The sequence below is a fragment of the Ictidomys tridecemlineatus genome, chromosome 7 (assembly GCF_052094955.1).
Source record: "Ictidomys tridecemlineatus isolate mIctTri1 chromosome 7, mIctTri1.hap1, whole genome shotgun sequence".
Lineage (NCBI taxonomy): Eukaryota > Metazoa > Chordata > Mammalia > Rodentia > Sciuridae > Ictidomys > Ictidomys tridecemlineatus.
Genome location: NC_135483.1, coordinates 30,950,038 through 30,967,899, shown reverse-complemented (window position 1 = coordinate 30,967,899; position 17,862 = coordinate 30,950,038). Strand labels below are relative to the sequence as shown.

The 17,862-nt window shown below is 37.6% G+C and overlaps 1 long non-coding RNA gene across 1 annotated transcript in view; it reads left to right on the top strand.

The window, feature by feature from the left end:
- Positions 1–3,944: 3,944 nt before the first annotated feature.
- The window catches only part of LOC110597874 (uncharacterized), a 70,207-nt gene continuing 56,289 nt past the window's right edge, over positions 3,945–17,862 (top strand). The window contains exons 1-3 of the long non-coding RNA XR_002483666.3: positions 3,945–4,090; positions 7,748–7,792; positions 12,294–12,421. This is a non-coding gene — a long non-coding RNA (uncharacterized LOC110597874). The remainder of the gene's footprint in view (positions 4,091–7,747; positions 7,793–12,293; positions 12,422–17,862) is intronic.

Genomic DNA, 17,862 nt, shown 5'->3' with positions numbered 1-17,862 from the left:
GAACATATAAAGTTGCTCTAACCCATCTCTGCTTCTGTTATGGCTTTCTCGTGCAGACATTATAGACAAACCTCAGACATCTGTTCAGGAAAAAATAAGAAGGAGAGAAAGGAAATGTCCACCAATCCAAGAAAACCACTTGGGTAAAGCCCCCTGCTAAAAGCTGCTGATCCACAAGGAGACAACAGTTCACCTCAAGGTGAGGGGAGGCTCAGAAATGCCAGGCTAGGAGTCAAAGTGGTGCCCCAAACCCCTAAACCAACCACCATTTTTGCTGTTGTCTCTGCTTACTTTCTCTGGAGCTAATTAAATGAAGGCAGGATATAATTGATTGCTTTATTTCTTTCTCCTCAACAATAACCAAATCCCATTTAGTTAATGCAAGTGCATGTGGAGTGTTGTACAGAAGAGGTGGCCACAGGAAACTCAGACAGAGCTGGTGAATTAAACTCCCGTCCTATAGTGCCTGGAATTTAATGCAAAGACAGAATCATCCCTTTGTTTCCTTCTTGTTTTCCTTTAATCCAGGATAACACTCACAATTCAAGGTGAGAGATGTAAACACAGAGCCATGAGCAGCTCTTAGAGAATTAGTTCTGTTCATATGGAGAAATCTGAAAAGCGCCATTCATTTCTAGCAGCAGAGCAGCAGAGCCAATGTGCCCAGGAAAAGCTTGGCTCCTCCATTTGGAATGTGTCTCTAAAGCTTGTTTTTCATTCAGTGTCACAATTGCAAGGGCCAAAGTGTTTCAGCAAGGTAAATGCATGTTCTGCACCTTGGAAAAGTCTCCTGAACGCATCCCAGGCTAAACCAGAAGCACAGTGAAGGAGAATTTATTTTTTTTCTTCTTCTTTGAATTCGATTAGTTGACAGTAGTTTATTCTTCACCGAACATTAGGACACTGGGAAATAAACTAATCATACTGGTTTTAGTTGAAAGGTGTTAGACTTTGCATTTGCAAAAGAATATTTCATGGAACTGGTGAAGGATCCTAAAAGTTATGGAAGAAGGGATTTTTATTGCTAAGTGTTCACCAAATAAGAAATTAAAAGAAGTTAATTGCTCTTACTTGGCTTTCTCTGTCATGTATCAAATTATTATTTCTTTGGAGGCTGTTGTTTCCAGAGGGAACTCTGCTTTTCCACCACAAGAGGGCAGCAGCATTGCATTTTGAATCAAATGCCTCGTTTGAAGCTCACTATTGGGTCTAAAAATCATAATTACAGTGTAACAATTACATGTCTTTCTCCAAATAGCTATTATTAATTCTGATGGTGTTTTTATGAGTAAATTTATTTTTAAAGTAAGTGCCTGGACTATAGTTCCTTACAAATGAGACTACTTGAGAAGAAAAGTGCAGTAAGATAACTTTAGTGAGTGAATTAAACTGCCTCACAAAAAGGAATTTCTCAAAAGTTCTTTCAATTTAATTTTTAAAGATTACAATATTAAAATTATATGTGAGTGACCTTCTCAATAAAAATTAAAGGATGCTAAAGAAAAGGAGTACACTTGGCAAAGGATAAAAATTCTTATGGTTTATGAGTTTGTGTATTTTTAAAACTAGACATAATTAAAAGAAGGAAACCAAAAAGCATAAACTTGCAATGATTAATCTCAGTTTAATGTAGAAAATAATTGGATGTTTTTCTGCTGCTGAATCTATATTTTTCCCATTTTTAGGAGGCAATAACATTCCAATGATTGTATTCAGCCACCAGGTGGTGCTGCCCTTTTAAACAATGAAGTCGAAAACAGAAAACTGAAGATCCAAGAATTGTATCCAAAATATATTCATATATTCACCAGATTCTTTCTTAAAAATATGAATTGAACTTACTTTCTGGTAGGGAGGTCTTTGAGAAAATATATTAGAAAAACCCAGGGGAGGGGAATGAATCATCTGGAGCAGCTACTTGACAGAACTGCATGGAGCCCTTTGGCAAAATGACCACGGACACTGACCTTTTCACTAGTGAACAAAATAGCCTTTTCTAACAGAGTCTCAGCCTGTGAAAGCTACTTATTTTTATCCATGAAACTGTTTCTTTTGTTTTTCAGGCAACTGAAAACATTTCTTCCCTAATTCAACAAAAGGCGGAGGAATCAAATGCATCACATTTAATCTGTGTTTTCTGTAGATGCTGAAGTAATTGTACGGGTAGAGAGGCCAAACTTCATCCCAATGCACTCATTCACCCAAAATAGTTCAATTTAAATTTGGGGGGATAAATGAAATGACTCTATGTAGCCTACTCTATATGAATAAGTTTTAACTATATTAAAAATTTTAAAATAAACTGTATTTCACAATGGTCACTTCTGCATAGCTGATCAAGTCATAACAACATTATGAAATATGGCAAGTCTGAATACAGTTGTAAGGTCAGCATGCATCATTGTCAAACTACACAGAGAGAAAAGAACTTACACTTACTGAGTTCCATAGAATTGTGTTATGAGTGGGATATGTGATGTCCCCAGAAGCTCAGGTATGAGACAATGAAAGAACGTTTAGAGGTACTATGATTAGATTATGAGAGTTGTGCCATAATTAGTGACTTCCTCCATTGATATGGATTAATTGTGTGATAACTGTAGGCAGGTAGAGTATGACTGGGGGAAGTAGGTTATTAGGGTCAGGCCTCTGGGGTTTATATTATGTCCCTGGAGCTGAGCAGCCTTCCCCTTCTGCACCCTTCTGCCATGGTGTTTTGCCTCACTTGGGCTCAGAACAGTGGAGAGTTAGCCATCTATGGACTGAGAACTCTGAAACCATGAGCCCCAAATAAACTTTTCCTCCTCTACATTGTCCTTGTTGGGTCTTACGGTCACTGAGATGAAAAAGTTGACTAAAACAACATGGTAGGAATTTTCCATTTAATCCTCAAAATAACCATTTGAGGTATTTATTCATTACCTCCATCCTCAGCTTTGAAAAGAGAACAAGAACTTGAATTTAGTTTTGATCCTGGAAGCCAAACTCAGGATTCCTATGTTCATAAAACCAAGGGAGAAACAGAGAGCCACCAAGGCACCCTCCTGTGCATTTGACAATGATTGCTGATTGATCCTGGACTCTGCCCCACATATTTCAGCTCCTCATTCCAAGTGGCCACTGCCTGTTAGTAATAGTCACAATGAAACCTGTTTGTCATCCTGGCCTTTTCAGTCAGAAACTATTTCATCAAAATTTTGTAAAGCTCTGAAAGCAATCATCAGCCATGAAATGCTAAGTGTTAACAGAAGGCTGAGATAATTGATTTTAGTTTATGAAAAAATTGAGTAAGTCCACACTTACTTGCAGGTGCTATAATGGTAGTAAGCAAACACCTGAATATTTTCTTGCTTCATTACTTCCTTAAATAGGGTGAGATAGACCCTGAATTATGTTGTTAATAATTGAATTTTTGACTATTTAATTTAGCAATGAAGTAATAAACAATAGCCAACATTTACTGAGTCACAAGCTCTCAGTCTGTGTCACCTACTCTTTGACAGCAGACATTGTTTTAAATGATTTCCTTTTTTATCGTGACTATCTCATCATGTCCTTATTGTTATCATACCTATTTTATAGATAAGGAAATTAAGGCAAACACTTATACACCAGTAACTCCATAGATCTAAAAAGTTTGTGACAATCTGGGGTCCTTTGTTTGGAGGACCACAGGCTTTGAAAATTTTCTCCATTTGTCGCTGGATCATTTGCTGATTCTGTCTCAATACAATTAAAAAGTGTGCCAATAATCCATTTACTGTCGATCAGCTGCAAACCCACCTTTTCCTACTTTGCTTTATGATGCTGGAGCCAGGACTCCATAGGCCTCTTCTCTGCTTGGCCAGCTGCCCCCTGCTGGGCTCTGCTCATAGGGAGTGCTAGCTAAAGAAAAAGGAGAACTCAGCATGCAGCTCTTAGGAGCAGTGGCCCTGTGACACTTATTCACTCTGGCAGGAACAATTCTTTCTTTTAGTAGCAGCTGAATACAGTTTGCAGTTTTCTCAATGTTCACAGTGCTGCCAAGGTTTTCAGAAGCTGCTTCATCCTGCCCCAGCTGCCCAGAGATATCAGGACATGGGACCCTCAGGTGGGTGAGTTTGGGCTCCTTGGGCCCTTTTTCCAAGATTCTGAGTTCTGGTAAGTTCAACCCCTTTCCTTTGTTCTTCCAGCCCTCCAGGTGGTAGCTCTTCTACCTCTGAAAATGTTTTGCTTATGAGGTTACTGAGCATTATAAGTTGAATTGTGTCCCCCTATTATATGAAGCCTTACTCCGATGAACCTGTGAATGTTAATCTAATTTGTAAATAGGATCTTCGCAGATAATCTAGTTGAGACGAGGTCATTAGAGTTGGTCCTAATCCGATATGATTCTATTATAAAAAGTAGAAATGTGGACACAGAGACAGGTGTGCAGACAGGCCAGGTGAAGATGAAATCAGAGATCAGGGTGATATATCTACCTGCCAAGGAGATCGCAGATTGCAGAAAACCAACCACTAGGAGCTGGGAGAGGGACATGGAAGTGATCTCACTCTCAGAACTCAAAAGGAAGAAACACTACAGACACCTTGGTCGGGGACTCTTAGCTTCCAGAACTACTAGTCATTTATTGTGAGACAATAGATTTTATGGTACAATGTTATGGAAGCTCCAGCAAATATCTTGTCTTCTGCATTCTCTGCCTGTCTTCTGCATTCTCTGTTATGGAAGCTCTAGCAAATGAATTCTGAATTCAGAACTAGCTCAGAATTTATTTTTTCTTTTGGTTTTAGTTTCTGCAGTACTAGGGATTGACCTAAGGGGCATTCTACCACTGAGCCACATTTCCAGCCCTTTTTATTTTTATTTTATTTTATTTTAAATTTTGAGACAGGATCTCACTAAGCTGCTAAGACTGGCCTCAGTCCTCCTGCCTCAGCCTCCTGATTTGCTGGGACCACAGTGTGTGCCACTGCACCTGGCTTCTTTTTATTTCTTAGAGACAGAGTCTTGCTAGGTTGCCCAGGCTGAACTCCAACTGGCAACCCTCTTGCCTCAGCCTCCTAACTAGCAGGGGTTACAGGTATGCCCCATGCCTGGCCAGAATTTTATTCCTAATTGACACTTTAAAAAAAAAATTAAATTGTTTCTGTTAAAATAAGTGGTGTGACTTAATCCTCTTGACTGAATCCTGAATGTTATAAAAACAAAGTATCAAGAGGACTGCTTTTATTGTGGTAAGTTTAATGACTATCTTTTTATATCGTGTCATGTGAATATTTAGCTTAGAAGGAGTATATCCAATCATGGAAAAGTTAGTGTCTCCTGTATTAGCACCTTCTACTTTGGGTGACTATTAGGAATGCTACATTGAAGCCCTTCAAATATGCCTCTTATAGAAGCTCACAAATCATCCCTATAACAATTTAGTCCATGTTAAGCTTGAGCTCACTAGACTATGGAATCTGCTCCAACCTTGAAAAATCAAAACTCCCTATTCTATTTTAGTGTTTCTCTTGGTCTCTAGCATTGCTCAGAGTTCACAAAGAAGGGACGAGGAGGAAGTTGATCTTCAGTTTTCAGAGAATTCTGGGATGCTGGCCTTCCAAAACAATACTTTGACTCATTTAAAAGTGCAAGGTACTCTCCAGAAAATGCTTCATTCTCCAGAACAAGTTGAATTGTTCCAGGTGGTTTTTGTCATTCTTTACCAAGATATATTTCTGTCATGCTATTTTAGTCATTGTGTTCCCAGGGTAATTTAAAAATCCTTTTAATTGACTTTAACATTTTTAATCATCTTCACCTTACTCTGAATGTCAGGATTACTAGCAAAATTCTTTCAAATCTAGCCCCTTTTCTTCAATATGTTGTTGGTTATCTATTTATTCCCTCCATTAAAAAATGATCTCAGGAAATCTGAGGTTGGCAGAACACATTCTGTGTCAGGTGTTTGCTTGTGACACAACCCACTCCCCCCTCATTTTCTTCTTCTAGAAGAACACTACTAATCAAGACCTGATTTTAAGATAAGACATTTTTCCAATAATTTTGTGTAGTGTGGGGTGTCACTTCAACCATTTCTAGCCTTTGCTTGCTCAGCTATTATAGAATCCCAAGATAATAATTCTGACATGGCAGGGCCCCCTTGGACAACAGAATTACTAGGCATAATTCATGCAAACCCTCATAATTAGCCAATTCAAATGAATCTAAAAATAGCGTGGGGTGATTGGGAACCCTGGAAAGGATGATTGCAGGGAAGTAACAGTCATCTCATTAGGAAGGAATTTTAAACATTTTCCAGGTGGCACGAGTTGTCACTGTTCTCCACTAATTACAACTTCACATTTTCAAGGCCAGCAAGGTTATTTCTCCTGCCAGAATGCCTCCCATATTGGCAAGCCACAGAAGAAAATGATAATAATTCACAGAGTAGGAAAATCTTCAAGAAGAACCTTGACTTGAAAACCTGTAGGATAGCCATAATGCACCACAATGGGACCACTGTTTTTAACTCCAAAAATATACCCTCTGGTGGAAAATAGCATGATGTATGTTTTCCTTATTAAAAGTGATAACTTCAGTTGCTTTTGAGCATTCACTCTGAAGAGAAGTATACCTGTGCCCTTACAGAAAGGAAAGACTTAATTTTAAGAAATTAAGTCTTAATTTTTCTAGAATTCCACCATGCCAATTTTTCTTTTGCCATTTTTTTCCTATCTCATGTATTTTCATTCTCTTTTTTGCCTTTTGGTTTTAAGTATAATAATCAATGAATAAAAACCCTCACTACTGTATACTCGAGCAACCCCTGCTGAGTAAGGGTAGCAGACTATTTTAAATGAAAGAAAAAAAGGGAATGTCACAAATGGAGAAGGAAAACCATTAGGGTAGAGGAAGGAGAGCAGGAGGAGTGGGGAGGAGTCGGGAAGGTGAGTTATTGGGGAATAGCATTGGCTAAATTGTTATATTATGCATAAATATGCTACAAAGAAGCCCTCTATTCTGTATAATTAATATGTGCCCATAAAAATGTTTTTAAAAATGGCCAGACACTGTGACACACACCTATAATCAATCCCAGAGGCTTGGGAGGCAGAAGCAGGAGGATGGCAAGTTCAAAGCCAGCCTCTGCAACTTAGCAAGGCCCTGTCTCAAAATAAAAGCAAAATAAAATAAAATTTAAAAAAAACATAAAAGGGTTGGGGATGTGGCTCAATGGTTAAGCACCTCTGGGTTTAATCCCTGGCACTACCAACCCTCCCCCCATCCCCTACAAATACTAAAAGGTACGTGAGGAGTTCAGAGGTTATGTATGTAAATAAAACAGGTTATTAATGACTAAAATTCTTGTACTTTTATCTATTATCATACTGTTGATTTAGATTTTATAAGGATATAAGAGAAAATTGAAGACTTTTAGAAAAATCCACCATTCTCAAAAAAATGTATAGGGATGTGGAATTTGTAAAAGAAAAACTATAATCAAAATATAAACATCTGTGTCTTCCCCAGCAATCAGAATCATCTTGTGGGATATTAAAGATGGACCACATGTTCCACACTGCTGCTTCCATGAGGCAGAGAATGTTCTCTCAACACTCTGGTCCCACTCTGGTTTCCTTCCCCTTCCCCTGGAAAGGCGAAGTAACTTACTTGCACAATAAACTCCTTTGCTTAGCTGGGATGGGATGCAGCCTTCCTCTCTAGCTTTGCTGACTATACAAATCACTCTTGGCCACTTCTCCCTTCTCTGCCCTAGGGAGGGAGGCAAAGGCTGGTGAGAAGGCCAGGGCTGCTGTGACTGGTGAGTAAATTTTTCTATTCTGGGTTTGCTTCAAGAGTGCATTTAGAACACACATCAATCCACCACCCTCTACACTGACTTCTATCCGTAGTACCAATGCTAGCTAGCACTCTTCATTACTCTGTTGTGTTTCTCTATTTTTTTTTTTAGTGGAGAATATGGGAGCTATTTATTGAATCATAATGTATGCTCCATTGATCATAAATCCACACATTGTTACATATAATTATTGCTAAGAACTCATATGTACAAAATTGAGCTTATCAAATAGGACCTTAAAAATGGTTAAATAAAAGTAGCAATATCTTTAAACTGAAATGTGGGTTTTGGTCATCCTTTAAGATTCAGAGACTTTATGTTCACTTAGATCTATGTGCCCCTTGAAGCTTAAGTTTGGGTAAACTCTTCTGCCCAGTTCCTCTGGTACATATTATTGTTCTAGGGCAGCATTTGCTATACAAGTGCCTGTTGGCTGCTTTCACTGAAGACCAGGGGCCATGGGTTATTATGTATGTCTCCAGCTCCTACAGAGGTGCTGTGAATATGGTTGCACCTAATAAACATTTATTGAAATTAATTAAATCTCAGTTTTCTTAAAAGCTAACAACAATTTGCCTTTTAAAAATACTTTATAACTAAAGAATTATATAATAAAGTCACACTTATCCCACATTACAAAAGAGCTATAGTCAGAATAGGTAACTCTCTGTTGTTTCCTGTTCTCTTTTTTCACTCTGCAATAACCTATATTTCTACTGAATTTTGTAGAAATTTAATGTCAATAAATTAGATTAAAGTTCACTTAATGAGTATTATTTAAGGGTTCCACAGTGAATCTTTTTATACAGGAAGAAATATTTGGTAATGGGAATAATTACTTCCTATGTAATTGTTTCTGATATTTCATTTGAATTATATCTGAAATAATCTATATTTTTCTTATTCTTTCAAGGACTTAATGGCAATTTTTGATGATATTTTTAGAGTGGCAGGTAATTTACACACTGTGACTGTCTCAATTTGATTAAATTATCTTCTTGTAAAAATCAGAACTATCACAACATGTATGAATATCTAGTCAAGCATTTTACAAAGAACAAACTATTTTAGAGAATTTCTAGTACCATAGGAGGACCACAAGGTTTAGAATTAGAGAACTTGAAAAAAAAAAGTCCTTGGTCAGCCACTTATTACTTAGCAATTTGTGTAAATAACTCATTATGTATAGTTTTCACATATAAAAAAATGGAATGATAACTTTTTCATCAAATAATTAAGATCAAGTAAGATTGAGTATGTCTGTATGCATTGTGACAAGTAAAACATTTGTAGACATCTCTCTCTGCTCCCACTATTGCTTGCAAGTTGCCAATAAATTATCTTCTTCAATTTCCTGTTGATCAACATTTAACCCTGGTACCTCAATGCATAGATGACATGCCATCCAACAATGCCTATAAGACTTGGGGGAGTAGGGATTATGGGATCTGTTGAGATCAAAACTTGGTGTTACAACTTAAAGGCTTTAGGAACAGCCCACAACTGGCAATTAATGGCAGTCCAGTCGTTATGAATCAATATGATACCTTTATATGATAGATGATTGAATTGTATGTAGTTGTACATTGTACCTATGTGTTCCAGACTTCTAAAAATATGCAAATATTGCTTTTGTAGGAATAATCCAAGTTGTAATGCCCCAAACTAAATTATGTGTATATAGTGTTGGAGATGACACATAGAACAGCATATTTAGATGAATTGAGAAGTTTAGCTATTTTTCAAGATGCCCAACTGCAGGGGCATGATGGGAGCAGGGCACTGTGGCACATAAATGAATAGTCACATAGTGTATGACTCCAGGGAGTAGACCTCATGTGGACAAGACTGTGAATCATGTCCCTTTGTATTGCAAGGCACAATCAGCATGGCCACATGTGGAGGCCCTGGTAGCAGTGTTAGGTGTTGCTCATAGAATAAAGTGAGCTGTCTGCAACTCCATATTCTGCTATGTCCTTTTGCTTCATTGATCTCTGAGTCCGTACAGTGTATGAAAACCAAGAGACCATGCTGGACATCTTTTAGTATAACTAAAAATTCTGACAATTATGTAACAGAAAGATTTTTCAAAAATGATGACATATTCTGAAAATTATATTTACACTGAATTTCCAAGTTTTCACATAAAATTCCACAAGTTTTCATAACATGATCCATGTAGTAATAGTCTTTTAATCACAGAATTACCAGTTTTTTTTTTCTAAAAAAAAGGTAAAGGAACTCCTCTTTTCTTTCTGTGACTCCAAAATACAAAGTGTGAAGAACACCTATTACAGGTGGTACATTTGGACAATACAGAGTTGGGCACTGACAGTTAACCCTGACCTCCCCAGTGCTTGGTGAAGATAGAATATGTGTCATAAATCTGAAAAAACTCATCCATTAATACTCAAATTGAAGTGATATATCTGCAGGTTTGAAAAGGTTACAGAAAAAAAAAAGGAGTTCCCTGTCACCCAAAGTCCACATATCAGACCTATGGGGAAATTTGAAGTGAAGGGAAAATACCACAAGGAGATGCCTTTATTGCTTCAGATATCCTAAATGTCTGCCCCAGGAAGATGGCCCAAAGAGAAATGGAGTTAAGGAAGGAGAAGGGAGAGGAAGAACTGTTCTATTTCCGTAGAGAAAGATAAAGGAATTTAATCCTGGCCTTCATTTGAAGACCAATAGTTTCCATGACAACAAAATTGAGACATTATTCTAAGGTTAAAAACAATAATATGATAATATTTTATTTTTAAAAAATCTCATCTTTGCTCCGAATTTAGCAACTAATTCCCTCCTATTCCTTCCCACAGATACCTCAACAGATATTAGACAAGTATTCCCAATAAAGATTAGGGAAAATCTAGTTAGAAACTAGCATAGAAACCACATGTAATTATGGAAAAAAAGCATTTGTCAACAAAACTCAAAGGGGAAGAATTATCAGTTAAAAGTAGATTAATAATGTAATATAGAATTGGAATTTCATTAAGGAATACAGTAACAAAATTATGAGGGAGTATTTTTCAATAATAACAGGAGCTAAAAATGGCTCTATGACTCTTCTAAAAAGATAACATGAAGAAGAGATATAGGACAAGCAAATGGAAGGAGGTTAAAATAAAATATCAGGAAAAAAATATTGGCAATTTGTATGCTAGCATAACTGTCTCTCCTACAGTTCAATAATAAAGACAATCCAGTTTTTGAAAAGGGTCAGACTTGAATCAGCACCTCACAAATGAAGACATAGATTCCAAATAATCATATAAGATGTTGCCCAGCATCATCAGTCATCAAAGACATGCGAATCAAAATCAGTGTTTTAATATTTTGTACCCACTGGAATGCCTAAACTAAAATAAAGATTGACATCAAATGTGGATGAGATAGTGGAATAATCTGTGCTCACTCTTGGAGGTAGCATAAAATCACTTTGGAGTCCAGTTTGGCAAGGCCCTTCATTATCAAGATAACATCTATTCTGTGATCCATGTGCAGATGCTCTTCCTGACAGCATCAGTGACACCCAGCCAACCTTCCATAGTAACCAGGGGACACATGAATAAATATCCCTCCAGATGATTCCAGGACTCAGTCATTAAGAATTCTGAAGGTTTTGGTCTTCCCAGCTGAGGCCTTAGACATCATGGAAGATGTCATTCTTTTATCCTTTTTATGCTTTGTGTGAATCCCTATCCTAGTTTTAAGTAAATGAAACAACTAGAACAGTAAGCCTTGGGATGGTTATGGAATAAAAATTCATAGCCAAACTTGGAACTGAAAGTTAGGAGCTACCATGACAAAAACATGGCTTTGAAGCTGGCCAAGTTAGGGGCTCGAAGGGCCTCGAGGGCACTATCAGAGAAAACTGAAGACACTTGGGGAGGGAGTTAATGACACCTAGAAGAACAGGAGAAGTGTTATTGGAAGTGGGAGGGAAGAAGGTCTTTGTTGTAAAGCGCTAGAAAGGTTGCAAAACTGCTGGTTGTGGTAACACCACCTATAACAATGAAAGGGAGAGACTTTTTAAGTACAATTTGGAAGAAATGTACAGTGTTCAGAAGAGTTCTGGAGTTTTGTTTGTTTCTAACAACAAAGTGTTCTCAAAGTAACAACAGGCCTTAGGACAAAGAGCAAATTCAAAGTAAATTGGCTGTTGACAAATATAGTAGAACACAGTAGAAGTGGTATACACCTTTGAGCCTGGACTAGAAAAAGTGTCACAGTTTCTGTCTCTGTGTAGGACACTGACCTTAGCAGGCCTGGGCATCCATATATGAAACCCTGGTGCTCTAAGCTGATGTTCTCTGAGGAAGCACAGACCACACAGAGGAGATGCCCAGGTGCTCAGTTAACTTGAGGGACTAATCAGAGAATTCACCTGTCAGGTGCCAGTAAAGACACTTGCAGATAATTCTAGGCTCTGACTTTTGAGTTCCTCGTTTTTCAGTCCACCCTGCTGAGGCTCCAGACATCACGGAACAGAGAAAAACCATCCCTATTGTGCTCTGTCTGAAGCCCTGACCTGGAAAATTTCACAAAGATGAAACAATTGTTTTATGCCACTGAGCTTTGGGGGTGAGTTTTTTTTTCTTTTTTTTTAAATACAGCAATAATAGCAAAATCAATGTTGAAGAAAAAATTTTCCATTTCATCTAAAATGTCAATTTGCTGGACTAAAATGGCTCATAGTCTTCTTTACATATTTGTAGGATCTGTGGCAATAAGTTTTTCTTTTTTTCTTTTCTGAACTGATTTATATTCCCTCTTTTGAGCTCAAGGATAGCTAGGGTTTTATGAATCTTGTTCATCTTTTTCTGGAAACAGTTAATTCTCTTTATTGTCTGATTTTTAGTGTTTTAATTTCTTCCATATCTTTATTACTTTCTTCTATTTATTTTGCTCTCTTTTCTCTGGCTTTGTGAAATGGAACCTTAAGTCATTGGTTTTATTTCTTCTCTTCCAATGTAAGCATGTAAATTTCTAAATTTCCCATTAATTCCTGCTTTACATGCAGCTCCCAAATTTTGACACACTTTAGTTATTTCTTTGTGGTGAGTTCCTATTTAGGTTCTACTGCAATGAATTTTTATTTTTTTATTTTTATATTTTTTGTATCAAACGCTGTATTTCAAGAAAGAAAATGAGGATCATGTAAACCCCAACATGGGTCTGTAGAATAATAATGACTTTCAAGTCTTGCTTTCTAGTTTTCTTTAAAGTCATGGTAATTTTACTTCCACGTGGAAATCTGGTGGGGAGATTTTCAAAATAGCAAATTTAAGGATTAAGTCAGTTGAAAATAACACTGAGAGCACTGGGATGTTTTATCTCATCACATCATCTAGTTTATATTTAACAAGGGATAGAAAAAGCAGACACATCCATGTTAGTGGAGATAAAAGATAGGAGGAAACAGCTGGTCCTACAGTGTATTTGCAACATATGGCACTTAATTTTCTTATTTCCCAGTGAGTCCTACATGCTTCAGCACCCCATCAAGGTAGAAGAATACCTCTGATTATTAAAGCAATAGACTCCTCAGCTAATCAAAACCTAAATATGCAGTTTAATAGTGGATTTTCTCTTTTAGCAGTTGTTATTAAAATGATTCCAAAGTTAATGGTATTTTTCATATTACAATTTAAAAGTTTTTATATTATTGTTCTTTTATTAAAAAAGCAATTAACATGCAAAATTCAAGATTTTGTTATCTATGCAAGACTCAAGGTTGGATGCAGGAGTTTCTACATTTGTTTAATATTTGCTAATTATTATTTCTTCTATGCCTAGTACTTCATTTATTTCCTTTCTAAAGGCTAGAACTTTACACCTTAATGGGTGAAACGTGGGTTGAGAGGACAAAGAAGTAACCAAACATGCATCAATCGTAGTAGTTCAGATGAGTAATAGTGGTGGCTTGTACCTTGGTGATGGAAAAGGGTCTGGATCAAAGTAGATGAAATAATTTATAGAATAATTAATAACACTTTGCAATTGATTTTTAGTGAAGGGTATAGACAAGAGATGTCAGAATGACTTCAAGTTTTTGAACCTATGCAACTGGGTAAGGGATGGCATCACTTACTGAAATAGAGATTACACAGGAAGAGCAGGGTTGGATGTTGGGAGATCTCATGAGGTCAGTTTTAGTTATATGGAGCATAAAATGCCTGAAAGGCATTGACATGCATGGAATTAATGGAAAAGACTGGTACAGCCTGAACTATTTCTTCCATTCCCTGTTGATGCTGTATCTTCCACACTTCTACATGTTGTACTAGTTCACACCCTGCCTTGGTCCGTGCTGTATTGTTCTTTGTTTTCATAGGTATGCTAGTCAGTTTTGTGTCACTGTGACAAAAATACTTAACAAGAACAACTTAGAGGAGCCAAAGTTTATTTTGGCTTATGCTGTCAGAGATGTAGTCTCTGGTGGGTTGACTCCATTGTTCTGAGCCCAAGGTGAGGCAAAACATCATGGCAGAAGGGTATGACAGAGGCATGTGTCTCACCTCATAGATGCCAGGGAACAGATGAAGAAAAGGAAAGGGGCAGCAGAGAAGACAAATCTTTCCATAGACATGCCCCCAGTAACCCACATCCTCCAGCTATGCCCCTGCCTGCCTACCATCAGTCCATTCAAACTAAGATGGCTGATTAGGTTACATACAGCTCCATATCTAATCATCTAACCTCTGAACATTCCTGCATTAGCACAGGAGCTTTGGGGGGACACCTCATACCAAGCCATAACAATACATTGGAAGTATGAAAATATTCAGTGTACGTTCCTATGAAAAGCGCAGAGATCAGACTGGTCCTATTGAGATAGTAATGTACATTACAATTCAGAGTCAAGGATGGATCCAAGTTAACTTTATTAAAATCTATACATGAATCATAACACATCAATTGAAAATTATGCCCATTAGTCTTTCAACCAAGTTTCACAAGAGAGAGATCATTTGGGATAAATGGTCGGGATTCGAGGCCAGCTACAGGACCACTGTAGCTGGGAGGATAGAAGTGTGAGATGTTCTTCCGCTCACCGGCAAGGAGGCTGAATGTATCCCCATAGCCAACAACTGCTCTTCTCTGTGGCCAACAACTTTCCTTCTCATTGCATTTCTTCCGCATCTCAATGCTTTTGATGGATTCCATTCTCTCCCAGAGGAAAGACCCATTTCTGACCCAGAACTGAAAACCCCAGGGAGTCTGCTCCTCTGGTCAATCCTCTCCCACCCCTGACACTCCTTTCATTCAGTTCACTCTAGGAGCTTCTTGATAGTCAATAAATCAGCCAAGCTTTCGGGTCTGTGTTCTGTTATTTCCTAGCCTAGAACACTCACCCCTACTGCATGACTCACTCTTACCCCTCTATTTCACATCTCTGCTCAGAGGCCCCTCATTAGAGAGAGATTTCCTAATTACCTATGCAAATCAATATCCCTCCCAATTAATCTAGCTCCTTGTCTTTATTTATCTTCCTGTCACTTGACAGGAAGGGTATGATAGGGGCACTGATATGTGTTCACTTATTTGCTTTTCTTTCCCTTGCTGACACTGCCACCCATCTCTTCCCAGCAGGTAAGATCCTTTAGGGTAAGGACTTGTTTCTTTCACGGTAGAATTTCTGGTGCATGGAATAAATCTTGGCACAGAGTGGCACACAGCTCAATGCATATTTGTTGAATGAATGAGTGGATTTCTGGAAGCTTCAGGTAAAGGTGGCAGGTAACTGGAGTAGCACTGCATGTTTATTCTGATTATTAGAAGTTCTGTGTATATCCCATTCATTATTTTCATTACAAAGTTCCAATTTTTACATAGTCATTCATTTTTTTATCTCCCTGATGGTCTTTGGGTCCTAAACTTTGTTGGTTTACTTTTTGTGCCTGTAAGAAACATTTGTGAGTCTTTGTTCTGAACCAATAATCATTCCTTTAATTTTTTTTGGTATCCCACTGATTCTCCCAATGTATACACCTCATATCTTCACTATCTAAGCACTTTCTTTAGCTTACAGTATAGCATATAAATAAAAATCCACCAATTCATTTAAAGAAAATAGTTCCTTGGGGGGAGTTGGGGAGGGGGGAAATCTGGGAACTAGTTTGTGTAATTCTACCAAAGAGCCAGCAGATGTTGCTATTGCAACAACATCCTGCTTTTTAGTCTCCACCTGTCCTGAGAGGCACAATAACATTGTCAGGGAAATGCCAAGATCTTTTAAGAAATAATGTTAGCACTTTCTGAGTTTCAGTCACTTCGGGCTAAGGAAAAGGACATCCTTAGTCCAGTTTCTTGTTCATCCTGATAATTGCTTACTTAGGATGTGAGATCCACAGATCTCACAGAAAGCATAGGCCCAGAGCCAGTGTCTTATTCTCTCAAATGTTGTAGAATTGACTATTCAATCTCCATCATTTTTCAGCTTATGGAAATGCCAGTTCAGCTTGAGCCTCATTCACTACTTAGATAGGGTTGTTACCCTTAAATGAGATCTGCTTAGATGTCACCTGGGCTGCTCCTACTTTAAAACTTTTAATTTATGCCCATCTGTTGCGATACTTTTAGGCAAAACCATATATTAATAATAACTAAAAAGTACTATTGTGCTTTATGGTCTACACAGTTCCTTCAAGAACATTTTTATTCTTCAAAGAAGTCCTCATAAAAACCTTAAGGGACATATACAAAAAAACTACTTTTTAAAATATAAAGTATGTGACTCAGTCACAAAGTTCTGCCACTGGAGGTAACAATACTGCTATGGTCTGAATTTGTTCCCTAAAGGTCATGTGCTGGAAACCCCAGGATAGCTATGTTGGGAGGTGAAGGTTGAAGAAGGTAAGTAGGCCCTCACAAGTATATTAATGTCATTATCGCAGCAGTAGGTTAGTTATAAAACAAGTTTGGCCCTCTTTTGCTTTCTTCTGCCCTCTCTTGAATTTTCGCCGTCTATCTTTTGATGGCACAACACAGAAGCTCACCAGTTGGCAGTACTGTTTTCTTGGACTTCCCAGCCTCCAGAACCATAAGCCAAAGAAAGCTATGCTTTTTATAAATTACCCAGTTTCAGGCATTCTGTTATAGCTGCAGAAAGTAGACTAAGAAAAACATTAGTTACATGTAACACACGTGTAAATTTCATATTCAAATATAGAGACCATGCGGAACATGAGGAAAACATATAGTCTCTGAGGATAAACTGAAATGTCCTGACTTCATTGCTTCCTAACTATTTGCGAAATACTTGGTTTCTCTGACACTCAATGTCCTCATTTATAAAATAATGATAAAGAAACCCATTCTTCCAAGTGGTTCCAAGTGTTAATAATTCCCAGAACTAATACTACATTGATTTGTGTCTTTTTTCGTGAATAGGTGTTTTGTAGAGAACTATGTATTAACTCAGAAGATTCAAAGTCACATTTAAACAGCAAGTTAGAGAAGTTGGTGGATTGGGAACTTTTTGTGAAGGATCACATAGATCTAATTTGGATAAGTTTAGAAGAGAGGAATTATTATTTGTTTAAACAGAGATCTGGACAGAGAGAGAGAGAAAGAGGATTAAAGTTTGCTCGCTTGTTATCAGCAGCTACACAATAACACTATAGCATTAGCTAAATTATCCTAGCAGGCCTGGCAAACCCAAGGATCTAGAGCACTAGATACAAGGCCAGCTGCTCAAAAAAATGAGCAAAGGCCTTGGGCATCACTAAAAGCCATCAAGAGCCAACATGAACATCTCATTCATGGGACCGCCTGTGGCATTTTACAAGGGAATCTAATGTAGTAAATGATCTGATTACAAACTTAAAAACACAAAAGGAAATCAGCAATGAAAGGAGAGGAAAACTTGTAGGGATTGATATCTTGATGCAACAGAAAAGAAGTGCTTCCAGCTTGAGAGTGAAGGAGAAAACAAAAATCAAACCTAAAAACAAGTTGCAAAGCACTTTACATCTGATCAGGTCCTGCCTGCTTGATTAGACCTGGGTGCCTAATTGTAC